This window comes from Schistocerca piceifrons, chromosome 6, assembly GCF_021461385.2.
Source record: "Schistocerca piceifrons isolate TAMUIC-IGC-003096 chromosome 6, iqSchPice1.1, whole genome shotgun sequence".
Taxonomy (NCBI): domain Eukaryota; kingdom Metazoa; phylum Arthropoda; class Insecta; order Orthoptera; family Acrididae; genus Schistocerca; species Schistocerca piceifrons.
This window is the reverse complement of record NC_060143.1, coordinates 201449565-201464195: the sequence shown is the minus strand read 5'-3', so window position 1 is coordinate 201464195 and position 14631 is coordinate 201449565. Positions and strand designations below refer to the sequence as shown.

The 14631-nt window shown below is 42.9% G+C and overlaps 1 non-coding gene across 1 annotated transcript; it reads left to right on the top strand.

The window, feature by feature from the left end:
- Positions 1-10601: 10601 nt before the first annotated feature.
- On the top strand, positions 10602-10676 carry Trnat-cgu. Its single transcript has one exon. It is a non-coding gene; the product is annotated as a tRNA-Thr (tRNA).
- Positions 10677-14631: the final 3955 nt, after the last annotated feature.

The following is a 14631-nucleotide window of genomic DNA, read 5'->3' as shown; positions in this document are numbered from 1 at the left end:
AAATGATAATTTAAATAATTAATTGCGTAATTTGATTTGAATAAAAAAAACATTTTCCTTTTTCGTCATTTGCGTCAGTGGGGAGGAGTCTGTTCCACTACACACCCTACAGCCCTAACCTAGCCCCTCAAACTTCCACTTGTTTGGGCCATTAAAGGATGTCGTTCGTGGAAGATATTTTGAGGACGACGGGGAAGTGATTTACGCAGTGAAGCACTGGCTCCCCAACCAGGACAAGGACTGATACTTGCAGGGCACACACGCCGCTGTTTCGCGCTGGAGGAAGGCTGTAGAACGGGATGGAGATTACGCGGAAAAATAGGGTGTGTAGATAAAACACCATTCTTTCGTGTGTGTAATTCACATTATATTCAATAAAGAATTGTCGAAAGAAAAAAAAAATGCGGTGCATTACTTTCAGGACAACCCTGGTACATCACGTTATAAAGGGATTGATGATGTTTTCTGCAGTCTGACACTTGTTTGATGCATTCTCCACGCTAGTCTATCCTGTGCGAACGCTATCATCTCCACGTACCTGCCGCAACCTACATCCACTAGCGAAGGGCCATCCACGGCGTTCCGGACCTCACGCTTGCAGCGTGTGTGGGAGGCGGGCGGGCGAACGCACGGCCTGTCACTCGGCTTTGTTCGGTCCTCCTCGGAAGTAGCCGGAGCTCTGAAACATTTTGTTAGTATTGTGGTGCGGCATTTTGTCGTCAGCACAACTCTCTGAGTTCTGCAGAAACCCGGTGTCAGCGCTATTGAACCTTCGCTATCTGTTCGTGGCGTGAAAGGCATTTACAAGTCCGGCAGCTGTTTGCAGAAAAGGAGGCAGCCTAGCGATCTATGATCACAATCCTTTAAAATGAATGGGAATGACAGAAGAGGGGGATGAGAATTCTCAATTCGCATTAGTGACAGGTACTGCTTATTTGCTACGAAACGAATTATAGTACCATACAGTAAGAATTTAAACTTTTAGATGACAATGAAAGAAGAAAAATTACAACGATCGACGGATGGGATCCATTGTTCTCTACATCAAGAGGAACTTTGTGCTAAATTTGCGGGCATAGAGCACTGGAAGAAATTGGTGATACGAATAGTAGAATTCCTGAAGTCTACCCTATTATTTCATTTCCACTTGAAACAGTTTTGAGCGGAAATGAAAGAAGAGTATGGAGACTTGAAATATTACTGCAAAAATGCGTTTTTTAAGTTAAGAAGCATACCTGTAACGATATTTCGATTTAAATCGCACAGTTGTTGACCTTTTGAGGGAAAAAGAAGTGCAAGAACGAAAATTAGAATATCGAAAATGGATTGCAGTTTTCGCATTTTAAGTGCACTTGAATGACATTGGAAGGTATCTCCTCTCTGATTTGATGGGATTGCAGTTAAAAAGAAAATGGTGTTGTAGAAGGCTCACATTCTCACAAAGACAATCTAGTTCCCTAAACTCGCTGCCGTTAAACAAAGAGCGAGGTTTGAAGAATTCATTGTCACCTTGCAAGAATTCCGATAGTTTTATGAAGGTTTTGAGGACACCGTCAGTCTTACACATGTTTTCGAGCTGTTTTGAAGAATATTTACCGTTTCAGTTGAAAGTGGCCCTATGCATGTGCAGATGTAGGCCTAACTGACTGGCCTGCAAGGTAATTCCAGTTTTATGCACAAATATTTTTACGTTAAAACTATCCAGAACATGTAAATTGATTTTCTCAGGTAGATTTTCCTAGTCTCCATAATGAGGATGCAAAAGTGCTACAATATTTCGATCGATATATCTACGTGGAAGGCCTGTTTTTGCTTGTGAAACTAAGTAAGTCACGATTACATGGCAGCTTGAGTACGACACTCTGTGAAATTGTCTGTGTGTGTCCGTATGCCCGCAGTTTGTATCAGATAAGGAATATATTACGCCTCCAGCACTCCAATCTACACTCCTGGAAATTGAAATAAGAACACCGTGAATTCATTGTCCCAGGAAGGGGAAACTTTATTGACACATTCCTGGGGTCAGATACATCACATGATCACACTGACAGAACCACAGGCACATAGACACAGGCAACAGTGCATGCACAATGTCGGCACTAGTACAGTGTATATCCACCTTTCGCAGCAATGCAGGCTGCTATTCTCCCATGGAGACGATCGTAGAGATGCTGGATGTAGTCCTGTGGAACGGCTTGCCATGCCATTTCCCCCTGGCGCCTCAGTTGGACCAGCGTTCATGCTGGACGTGCAGACCGCGTGAGACGACGCTTCATCCAGTCCCAAACATGCTCAATGGGGGACAGATCCGGAGATCTTGCTGGCCAGGGTAGTTGACTTACACCTTCTAGAGCACGTTGGGTGGCACGGGATACATGCGGACGTGCATTGTCCTGTTGGAACAGCAAGTTCCCTTGCCTGTCTAGGAATGGTAGAACGATGGGTTCGATGACGGTTTGGATGTACCGTGCACTATTCAGTGTCCCCTCGACGATCACCAGTGGTGTACGGCCAGTGTAGGAGATCGCTCCCCACACCATGATGCCGGGTGTTGGCCCTGTGTGCCTCGGTCGTATGCAGTCCTGATTGTGGCGCTCACCTGCACGGCGCCAAACACGCATACGACCATCATTGGCACCAAGGCAGAAGCGACTCTCATCGCTGAAGACGACACGTCTCCATTCGTCCCTCCATTCACGCCTGTCGCGACACCACTGGAGGCGGGCTGCACGATGTTGGGGCGTGAGCGGAAGACGGCCTAACGGTGTGCGGGACCGTAGCCCAGCTTCATGGAGACGGTTGCGAATGGTCCTCGCCGATACCCCAGGAGCAACAGTGTCCCTAATTTGCTGGGAAGTGGCGGTGCGGTCCCCTACGGCACTGCGTAGGATCCTACGGTCTTGGCGTGTATCCGTGCGTCGCTGCGGTCCGGTCCCAGGTCGACGGGCACGTACACCTTCCGCCGACCACTGGCGACAACATCGATGTACTGTGGAGACCTCACGCCCCACGTGTTGAGCAATTCGGCGGTACGTCCACCCGGCCTCCCGCATGCCCACTATACGCCCTCGCTCAAAGTCCGTCAACTGCACATACGGTTCACGTCCACGCTGTCGCGGCATGCTACCAGTGTTAAAGACTGCGATGGAGCTCCGTATGCCACGGCAAACTGGCTGACACTGACGGCGGCGGTGCACAAATGCTGCGCAGCTAGCGCCATTCGACGGCCAACACCGCGGTTTCTGGTGTGTCCGCTGTGCCGTGCGTGTGATCATTGCTTGTACAGCCCTCTCGCAGTGTCCGGAGCAAGTATGGTGGGTCTGACACACCGGTGTCAATGTGTTCTTTTTTCCATTTCCAGGAGTGTATGTTCCTGAGAAATGTGATATACTAAATCCATGAGCAGTACGACAATACTGCCATTTAAATGTGACGCGTTCGCTATTTTCCCCTCTTCCCCATCTTCGCGCTCAGGCATTCTGGTGTGGCGGTGGCAGAAATGTGAGCGAGGCTGAGCCCTCAGGCGCTCTGGTCTAGGCATGGCCCACGAGTCAAAATCTCGGCCACATCTGCACGAGAGCCTACATACTGTATTCAAACTCGGCTCTTCCTCTAGAATTCTTTGGGCAAGTTCTGTTACAGTATCCATTTTTCCTCGATTCGATTCAGTATGTCCTCACTAGTCATTCGAATTGCCCATTTAATTTTCTACATTCTGCTGTGGCACAATACTTTACCAGGTTCTATTCTCTTCTTCACTGGGCTACTCATCTTCGAAGTTTGGCTTTCGTAAAGCTGCTCTATAGACGAGTACCTTCTGAATAAACATCTTACTCATTAAATTTATGTTAGATGATAAAAAATTCCTCTTTTTCAGGTATTCTTTTTTTGCTATTGCCAATCTATATTTTGTAATCTCTCTACTTCAACCATAATCATTTATTTTGATGTTAAAAACCAAAACTCATCAACTGCATTGCCGCACAAAAAATCTGAAGCACCCAGAAAAGAGGGTAAAACGTAATTAAACTTCTTCGGGTTGAGAGTCTGTGTGATGTTATATTAGTGATTACAAAATCGAGTTAAATCTATAAAGAACTTGTACTTACAACCCCATTTACCAGTATGAAATTACATCTCCTCTGGCCTGGATGTATACATTGACTGTGTGGGAAACGGTGTCTTAAAGCCCTTGAATACTCGCCTGGGGCAAGATGGCCCACAGCTGTTATAATTATCCCTTGAAATCCTAGATACTGACACTTTGACAGAGTTGGTGTCCAGCTGGTTCCACACGTGGTTTTATATCTTTGATCTGTGATCAGTGACCTTAAATCGTAATTTTGTATTGTGACAATCAACCTGCGTCTGTTTTGTATGCACACTGCTATTCTAGATCACCAAAACATCTTAGTTGGGACTGTGCGCCAGCAGCTCTGAAGACGTACCGGACGTTCAAGCGTATCAAAGAAAGCCATTGTTCCGATGTCTGCTAAGGGTCCGGAGAAAATGATTCCAAAATTCCAAAAGACAGATTCTATTGAAGTGCAGTGCCGCAGAGGAACGATAACAACAGATCGGGCTTGTGTCAAAGATGTGGCCACAGAGCTGCAGGAGGGGTTGAGCGGTGGTGTACAAGCATCTAGTGAACGGCGAACTGCCCCAGCGATGGACATCCTTGTGAGCACGGTGCATAAATTCTACAAAGCATCTGCATTACTGTCCATACAAAATCACCCATGTTCGGGAACTCCTTCCTGCTCATCTGCCAACAAAACAAGCGTTCGTTCTGGAACTGCTTGCTTGCATGGAAGTGGACAATGAATAGCAGTGGAATATAAAATCCGAAAGTCCATCAACTGGCAGCAATTCATACTGCAAAGGCGACTATGTGGTGCGGATCGACGGCTTCGTTTATCGTTGGCCCATATTTTTTCGAGGAGATGAGTCCTGCGGGTCCTGTTACCTATACCGTCACCGGCAAACGCTATGAGAGTCTTTTGCGCAGCAACATCATTCCAACGGACGTCATTTTCGTACAGTGCGGCCGTCCATATCGTCTGATCCCAATGTGTGTGACTTCTGGCTGTGAAGTTATGTGAAAGACGTCGTGTTCGGGGCTCCAATAAGGAACATTGCTGGATTGATTGCACGCTTTGCGCAACACATTCTGAACTTGACCCCCGCGACACTCCGATCTATTGTGCAACATGCTGTTTCTCTATTTCAACTTGTGGCAGAAAACGGTAGAACGCATACTGAACATGTCTTGCGCCAGTCTCACGACAATTAGAAACCGATGTCATTTTGCTTTTTATGCGGTTTTAGGGCCCAGGACAGTTAAAAACCTATTTTTCCATCCACTGTGGTGGATAATCTTAACTATCAGCGCCACAGCTGTTGACCGCCAGACTTATGCAGTCATTCACAATCAACAGTACAGACGGTGTAATGTGCAACTCAAACCATAGCCGTCGTATGACAATTCAACTGTCATTTGTAACCGACCGCATTTACGTCAATTGATAAAAATTGCGTTAAATTTTTTTGTTTCATGACGATTCCCCCTGCGTCAACAATATGCTGTTCCAATTTCACCATATTCTAAGCAGTAGTTCTCTTTCTTCTGGGTTTTTGAAACTGGAACGTTAATTAAGGACACCGTGTGTTTATTAAAGTATTAGCCTAGATGTTTTTTTAATGTGAGATGTCACTCCCAACCCAACATTATGTCTGATCCAGATAACTGTCTACATCACGATTACAGGTTAATATAAGTTGCTAGAAACGTAAATGGAGGAAGACATGCTCAAGGATAAACTCGGAGATGGTTCACCCAAAACTTTTTCCGTCTCGTCTTCTCTTTCTGCATTTATTAGATTAGTCAGGTGTCTGTTCCAGCTTTTCAGATCGAAGAAACGAAGTAATCAGCACCCCCCTGAAAGTCTGAAGTTTGCTTGGCAATGTAGTCACTCCATTGCTATGGGTGCCAACATGCTGTGTGGAGTTTTGGGACCACAAAGCTGAGTTTCGTAGTGTGTAGAAGAGATTAAAGCGTATGCTGTAGAATATCTTTTCCACAGTAGTTGCAATAAACGAAGTAAACCATCTCCCACTTTAAAATTCTTTACAGAGCGTTGCAAACCTTGCCGCTGATTACTTCTTTTATAGGAGAAATAAAGACTCTATTCTTTTTTAAGAAAGAAGTTGAAACAAACTCATTTCTTTTTTTTCAAAAAAATCCAGCATTTACCACTGGGATGTACTCTCCACACAACATGCAGTGACGCAATTGTGATTTGTAGTGGGTGTAGTATACTATTAGATACCTGCAAGGTTTACTTTATTGACAGTAGATTAGCTTCCTACAAATTTTCTGTAACATGGAGATTTAAGGATCTTGATACGAAGTTGTTTGTTTTCGGTACAAAGTTACTAATTTCGAGCCTTATCCAATGAGAAATATTTTTTAACGGATTCCTGAATCATCTTAATAACTTGCGATATAAAGTTCTATCCTATACTTTTATAGAATATACAAGAAATTTTTAAAGTATATTTTTAAAGTATATTTATTAATAAGAAAATGTGCATCTAGCATTGGGTACATTGTAAAAAAAGTATTTATTAGTACAAAAAATATCTAGCACCACCATGGAGCTATCAAGAGCAGCTTAATACCCTGCCCTTGAGTGAGGAAGACACACATCAAGGCATTTTATAAAATGATTACCAACTCGTAAATGTATGTGTTACTTCATTATATTGAAACATTTGTTGTGCTACAATCGCTGCGTATAGTGGGACAGGTAGGTGGGTTGGCATTTTATTCTAATATTGGTGAGTAGTTTTATCTATCTGAATGTTTGATTTGATTCACGTAAGGTCTGCAGACCACTAAGACGTCCACAGTAGCTTAAGCAATTACCTCACCATATGTGAGCATATATATGTACACAGGTATTTTGCTATCTTCACCAAAGTATTTGCAACCATGTATCTCTAATGCAATGAGAGCTATGCAGAACATCCAAAACATCTATTTATGTTCCATGTCTCCCATATCCAAAGTACAATGTACACTACTGCGTATAGCTATATGTCACAGCTGCGCTACTTACATATGCTTCAATAGTGAGCACTTCAAGTCTGTTCGACACATTGATTCTTTTTCTTAAGATCTACTGAATTATATTATTTATTGAAACCATTCCTTATTGGGTAATACCTATATTTGACGGTATTGTGGAGAACATTATTCTGGACTGAAAAAAAATTTCTCTCTCCGGCTTTGCCATAACACTTCTGAAAAGTACTTGATATGTTGTCTTTGCTGGAGTCTTTATTAACAATCTCCAACAATAAAAGAGAACATTGTCTGTTGTAGGCTGTATTAGGCTTTATTAAAATCCTGCAATTAGCTAATTTCGACTATGAGCCATTATCAAGCACATTTTCTATGTCATGTATTACAGATGGTGCTCATGTCACTTACATAAAACCAGAAGTCTTACTCCATCGTAACATACTTAAAGTGTGTTACAATGGAGTAAAATTTCTCTAATTATGTTACGATAGAGTACGACTTCTGGTTTTTGGTTTTGTTGTTGTTGTGGTCTTCAGTCTTAAGACTGGTGTGGTGCAGCTTTCAAATGTTACTCTATCCCGTGCGGGCCTCTTCATCTGCGAGTAACTACTGTGACCTACATCCTTCTGAATCTGCTGTCTGTATTCATCTCTTGGTCTCCCTCTACGGTTTTTACCCCACATGCTTCCCTCCCGTACTACATTGGTGATCCCCTGATGCCTCAGAATGTGTCCTACCAACCGATCCATTTTTCTAGGCAAATTGTGCCACAAATTCCTCTTCCCTCCAATTCTGTTCAGTACCTCCACATTAGTTACGTGATCTACCCATCCATTCCTCAGCATTCTTCTAGCACCACTTTTCAAAAGCTTCTATTCTCTTCTTGTCTAAACTATTTATCGTCCATGTTCCACTTCCATACATGGCTACACTCCATACAAATACTTTCAGAAGGGACTTTCTGTCACTTAAATCTATACTCGACGTTATCAAATTTCTCTTCTTCAGAAACGCTTTCCTTGCCATTGCCAGTCTGAATTTGATATCCTCCCTACCGCGACCATCAGTTATTTTGGTTCCTAAATAGCAAAACTCATTTACTACTTTAAGTGTCTCATTTCCTAATCCAATTCCCTCATCACAACCTGATTTTATTCCACTACATTCTGTTGTCCTCGTTTTGCTTTTGTTGATGTTCATCTTATGTTTTCCTTTCAAGATTTATGTATGTGACACAAAAGAATGTGATGCATGCAAATGTAATACGTGACGTGGGAAAGGTGCTTGATAAGCTAATAACAAGATTTTAATGAAGCACATTACAGCGTACAAAGGGCAATGTTTTCTTTTATTAAACACTTAGAGGCTGTGGATCCCCACGGAAGCAAAATCTTCACTCTCCATATAGTTTACAGGCACTCAATTAAAACTATGGGCGGACAGAGCACATTTCACAATCTTCTCTTGCTCTCGATTGTCTGCAAGGTTTATTTGAACATCACTCAACTTCTATGTGTTGTTGCCCTAGTAGACCGATTGCAGAAGCCTGTTAGACAGATTCAAAAGTTACTACGAGATGCATATCAAGGAATATAATAAAGCTGATGAATGTTCAATCAAGGGCTTGTGATTTGACATTCAAATTTGGTATATATCTTTACAATTGTATCTCGTCCAAGTTAAACATCCTTATCGTTGCTTACAATAACAACACTGATTCCCTGCACACAGAAGTCATTGTCCGATATTAGGGAGTCACACATTTCTATTTTCATAAAAAAAAATCGTAGCAAAATCTCGCTTTAAATCCACATTTATAAGCTAATAGACGTCTACGCGAAACTGTTGCGATAGTTTAGACAACTGGTCCATTAGAAGATCCATTTTAGTGTTGGATAATTCCATATTACGCTGACGGAAAAGAAAGAGCAACGCCAAGAAGAAGTTGTGCGACATAAACGAAAGTTCGTTGGCGAGTTTCTACATGTGAAAGATGATATCTATTCAAATTTAACGCCAGTCGCATAAGGGTGGTGTTAGTAGCGCCACTACGTGGATGCAAATCAGGTGTGATTTAAATAAACGCTGTAACAGTCGTGAGCTTTAGTTACGTTAGAGATTGGACGTGGTGAGTTAATGTCAGTCAAGAATGCCCTCGATGCGGCAAAGACGCCATTATCAATACCTCACTGAGTTTGAACGAGGTCTTGTAATGGGGCTACGAGAAGCTGGATGTTCCTTCTACGATACTGTAGGTAGACTTGGCAGGAATATAGGCCCTGTACGATTGCTGGCAGCGGTGGTCACCAGAATAAACAGTCGCAAGAAGCGCGGGCTCCAGAGGCCACTTGGCACTACCGAGAGGGAAAGTCATCGTGTTCGGCTCACGGCTCTGTCGCGTCGTATTGCATTTGTAGCAGCAATCCTCGTATCAGTTAGCACCGCAGTGAGACAACGAACTGTTACAAATCGTTTACTTCAAGGACAGCTCCGAGACAGCTACGCCCTGTAGCGTGCATTCCACTGACCCCAAGCCACTGCCATTTGCGATTTCAATGCTGTCTAGTGAGAACTCATTGGAGAGCAGGGTGAAGATCTGCTGTGTTTTCTGAAGAAGTTGGTTCTGCCTTGGAAGCCAGTGATGGCCGTGTGTTGGTTAGAAGGTGGCCAGTTGTAGGCCTGCAATCAACCTGTTTGCGTGCTAGACACATTGAATCTGAGGATAAGGTCTGTGGTGCGATTCAGGAGCACTCCCGTCGTTATCCCACGAAAGCTGACTGCAAATTTATTCGTCAATCTGGTGATTCGACCTTTTGTGCTGCCATTCATGAATGGGGGTGTTTTCAATGGTATAACATTCGCCCACATACCGCTGTTGTAAATCAGAGTGTTCTAGTGATCGATATGTTTCCTTGGCCTGCTTGATCACTAGATCTGTCTTCAGTCAGGCACATATGGGACATTATCGGACGTCAAATCCATTGTCATCCACAAACAGCATTAACCGCCCCTGTACGGGTACAGAAAACCATCCCACAAACTGGCATCCAGTACCTCTATAACAGAATACATGCACGTTTACATGCGTGCTTTCAACATTCTGGCGGTTGCACCGGTAATCAATGTATCAGTATTTAACATTTGCAGTGGTTTATCCCGCGCTTGCCACTAGCAATCCTGGAAAAAAGGATATTGCGGAGACATAGCTTAGCCACAACCTGGGGGATGTTTCTAGAATGAAATTTTCACTCTACAGCGGAGTGTGCGCTGATATGAAACTTCCTGGCAGATTAAAACTGTGTTCCGGACCGAGACTCGAACTCGGGACCTTTGCCTTTCGCGGGCAAATGCTCTACCACCTGAGCTACCCAAGCACGACTCACGCCCCGTCCTCACACCTTTCTGTTCTGTTCTGTTCGGTTCAGCAAGGTTCGCAGGAGAGCTTCTGTGAAGTTTGGAAGGTTGGAGACGAGGTACTGGCGGAATTAAAGCTGTGCGGACGGGGCGTGAGTCGTGCTTGGGTAGCTCAGTTGGTAGAGCACTTGCCCGCGTAAGGCAAAGGTCCCGAGTTCGAGTCTCGGTCCAGCACACACTTTTAATCTGCCAGGAAGTTTCAAGATATTTTGCGTTATTCAAGCTCTGTTCAAGTCCATTCTGGCCACAAAGAATCTTTGGTTTCACAATAATATTCTCCATCTTGTTACATTGGTCTTTTGCATGGTAAATAAAGTGTTAGTAAAAATAAAATCCCAGTCCGAACCCACTCCATTTAAACCCCACACTGCATGCTTAAGGGATGGACACATTTCACACTTCAGACACCCATTTTTAATAAGCATAAACAGACGCTCCTGACCTCTGGCAACGCCAATTAAACAACACAGAGTTGCACGGTGGTTTCATTTCCATGTAAAACACGGTGTCCTTTCATCACGACTCGAGGAGAGTCCGTGAAGGTTGGACCAAGATAGAGGCCGATGTCGCGGCAAGTAGAAACTCTGTCACCAGTAACCTTTCTTAAAACAGAAAATTCATTTTATAAATGAACCAGTCATTATGTAAGGTCAAATGGCTATTATTTCTTGATGCATTTGAACTTGGAACTTTGAAAATATTGGTACTGGAAAGAGATTCAAACTCAGAACTCCTCTCAGATGGAACTGATCCACTCAGAAAGATACAGTCTCATCATCTACTGTTTATCTAAGACTAAAAACTCCTCAAGGACTCCACGAAAGGCGGATGTCTAGGTTAGGATCCTGCTCTGGCTCAAACATTTCCATGTCCTTTCAGGCTGCATGAGCATACGAAACTACAGGCGAAATATAATTATGATTTTCAACGTCTATCTATGCGCTGTCAACAATAATTGTTGGTGCCAGTTAGATACATACTTTGCATCATATCATTTCAGGTTCAACATGCCACTTCTAGATACTGGTGAAAAAGAATTCGATACTTAACGTCTCCTCGTTTGTAGTCAACGACTATGATACCTACATGTTAGATACTTCCAGTCGGCACAAATCTTTTCGTAACACAATGAGTTCAAGCAAACGCACATCTCGCTACTGATTCAATAAATAGATATTTAACGTCAGTTCATGACCGGGAAACAAAGATGATAGGTGCCGGATTCAAATCCTGGTAAGGCACAACTTTTTTGTCTTGCCTTTTCAGTTTTAGTCATCTAGGAACTCGTGAAAAGTTTCGATGTCCAACATTTTATTCTGCTTAGTTAATGACCTATTAGACGCTGGGTTCGAATCATTGTCTAGCTCAAAAGTTTACACCATATCATTTTAAGTTTAAACATGCGTACACTTCGTTACTTGTGAATGAAACCATATTTAAGATCTTCAGTGGTTAGTTAACAGGGATGATAGTTGCTGGATAGGAATCCCGGACCCAAGTCCTATATAAAATTTTTCGTCGTGTAATGTAAGCTGACATTTGCTTTTTGAAATTTTACAAGCTTCAAGATCTGCGTCATCTCTCATAACTTTTTCCCTATATTTGTATTATCGATCTATTAATTAGCACTGTAACTGATTGCCATGCAGATGAATGTTCTTTAGTGGTCTTTTGTAGTAACATTTTTGTATAGTCAAACGACTGTATCGAAAACAGTTTAGAAGCCCTGCAAGAAAGTTACGTTATGCGGTTTGCATAGGAATCAAGCGGACCGCAATTTAGGTCGTTTGGGTACTTTTGAGCGTGACAATACATCCCTATACAAAGTGACCTGTTGTAGTTTTCGAAAAACATGGTTAAGGCTACATGTCTCGATTTTACCATTGTTGTGCTGCAGCTCTTAAAGAGGCCTCTTAAAGATATCTCTTTCCAAGCCATTTCTTTTTGTGATATAGAATTTCCGAGCTATACACTTGTTACTCAAACCTTAGGTTGGTTGGCTCTGAGAAGAACCGTTGTGAAGTAGAGTCGCGTTCACGTTTAAGCCAAGAGATCCGTAGTAGATAAGGACTCTTGTACAAACTCGCCAGTGCTATGCACTGCCAAAGCACAATCAGGCTCATAAACAACATACTATCTGAGAGTAACTACCAAGTAGTCCTTGGCAACCAACTTAGCAGACTGAAGAAACTTGATAATGGTCTTCCTCAAGGCTCAGTTTTGGCATGTTCAACTTCATACGGCTGACCTCCTTGAAACAGAGTCATGGAAGTTCATCTATGCAGAAGATCTGGTCTTGGCCACCAAACAGACAACTCTTGAAGTTGGCGAGGAGCTTCTATCCGTAGATGTAAGCACAATAGATGAATTCTTAAAAAAGCGGAGACTGATAACAAATCCAACGAAGACTGAAGTCAGCTGCTTTCACCTTAACAACAGAATGGCCAATGCGAAGTTGAATGTCACCTTTAATGGGCAGGTCCTTCACCATCAAGACTCTCCAAAATATCTAGGAGTGACTCTTGATAGAACACTTTCTTACAGGAAGCACATAGAAAACACCGCAACAAAGCTAAGATCACGCAATAACATCATACCGGGGTGGTACCTCGTGGGGTTCAAGAGCTACGACACTGCGATGCGCTGCCTTAGGGCAGGTCTATTCTGTTGCCGAATACAGTGGCGCAGCGTGGTTTAATAGCACACATGTAAGAAAAATTGACGTGGAGCTAAATGCAGCAATGAGGACCATAACAGGCTGCATCAAATCTACTCCTCTACACTGGTTACCACCGACAAGCAAAATTGCGCCACCAGACCCCCGAAGACAGGACGCCCTCCTCAAGGAATACCAAAAATTACTTAAAATCCCCGCGCTTCCAATGCACTGTGACGTTCCTGCACTACGAATGAACCGATTAAAATCCAGGCAGCCATCTGTCCTACTGGCAGAATCGCTACAGGCAGCTACTTTCAGTATCAACAAAGAGTGGACAGAAATGTGGAACACTTTCTCATGAGGAACATCAGACCCTCCAAAGCCTTACACAAGACCAGCCGGTATGGAACTAACGTGAGATGCTTGGATAAAATTAATCGGATCCGCACAGGCCGCGGTATCTGTGCTGAAAACCTCTACCGATGGGGAAAAGCTTCATCTTCTCAATGTGACAGTGGAAACGAACACCAGACGATCCGTCACATTGTAACAGGCTGTAGCTGAAGAGCCTACCATGGGAACTTGCAAGATTTCTATGCAGCGACAGAGGCAGCCCTGAATGGATCGACAAATTAGATACTAATTAATAGACTTATTAAATTTTGAAAATTTTGTTAAACTATGTAACCCACAATTGTTAGTCGCTGTTCATATGTAAATACTCAAACCTTAAGACATCTGCATGAAATTACTATGACACGTGTCTACTTCTTGTTGAACATTATCTTCATTTCAATAAACTCATAAAGAAAGACGTTTCATTTTTGTTACAGAATAGGGAAGTTTTAAGGAAACGTTTGCATTCAATACTAGCTTGTTCTGTGCTTGAAATGAGAAATTACCATGGTAATGATTTGGGAATCTTTTATTATTAACGTAATGAAGAATTACGATCGTGGTAAATCAGTTACACTGGCTATTATGTATAATCGTTACTATCAAAGCGATGGACACTTTTTGTCTTCCGTCACGGACGACGCTCTCAACAATGCATTGTAGCTGGATACGTCACGAGCAGTTGCCTGACAACATTGCGATTCTTACTCGCGACGATTGATCTCGTTCTGAGTGCTTACTTGTGCTGCATTAAGTGTTGCGTGTTGTTTAACTAACATCTTACAGAGAGACTTGCTTTCGCAGGTTGTCTGAACTTTCTCGAGTTCTGACAAGAAGACAGAAAGCCGGTATCAGACGGGATTCTGTTGAGGAACAGGTAAGTGAGCAGCCACCATATTTTCTCTGACTTCGCATATCCACGCAACGGTTTTTTGGTGTGGGCATGCAGTGTACTCATCTGCTGCCAAACTCTACGATTTCAGTTGTTCATTCAAAACTATAAATCTATTTTTTCTAGATGTTCAATTCTTTCAAACTCATTTTACCGGTTGAACTGATTCTTTTTCCTGATCCA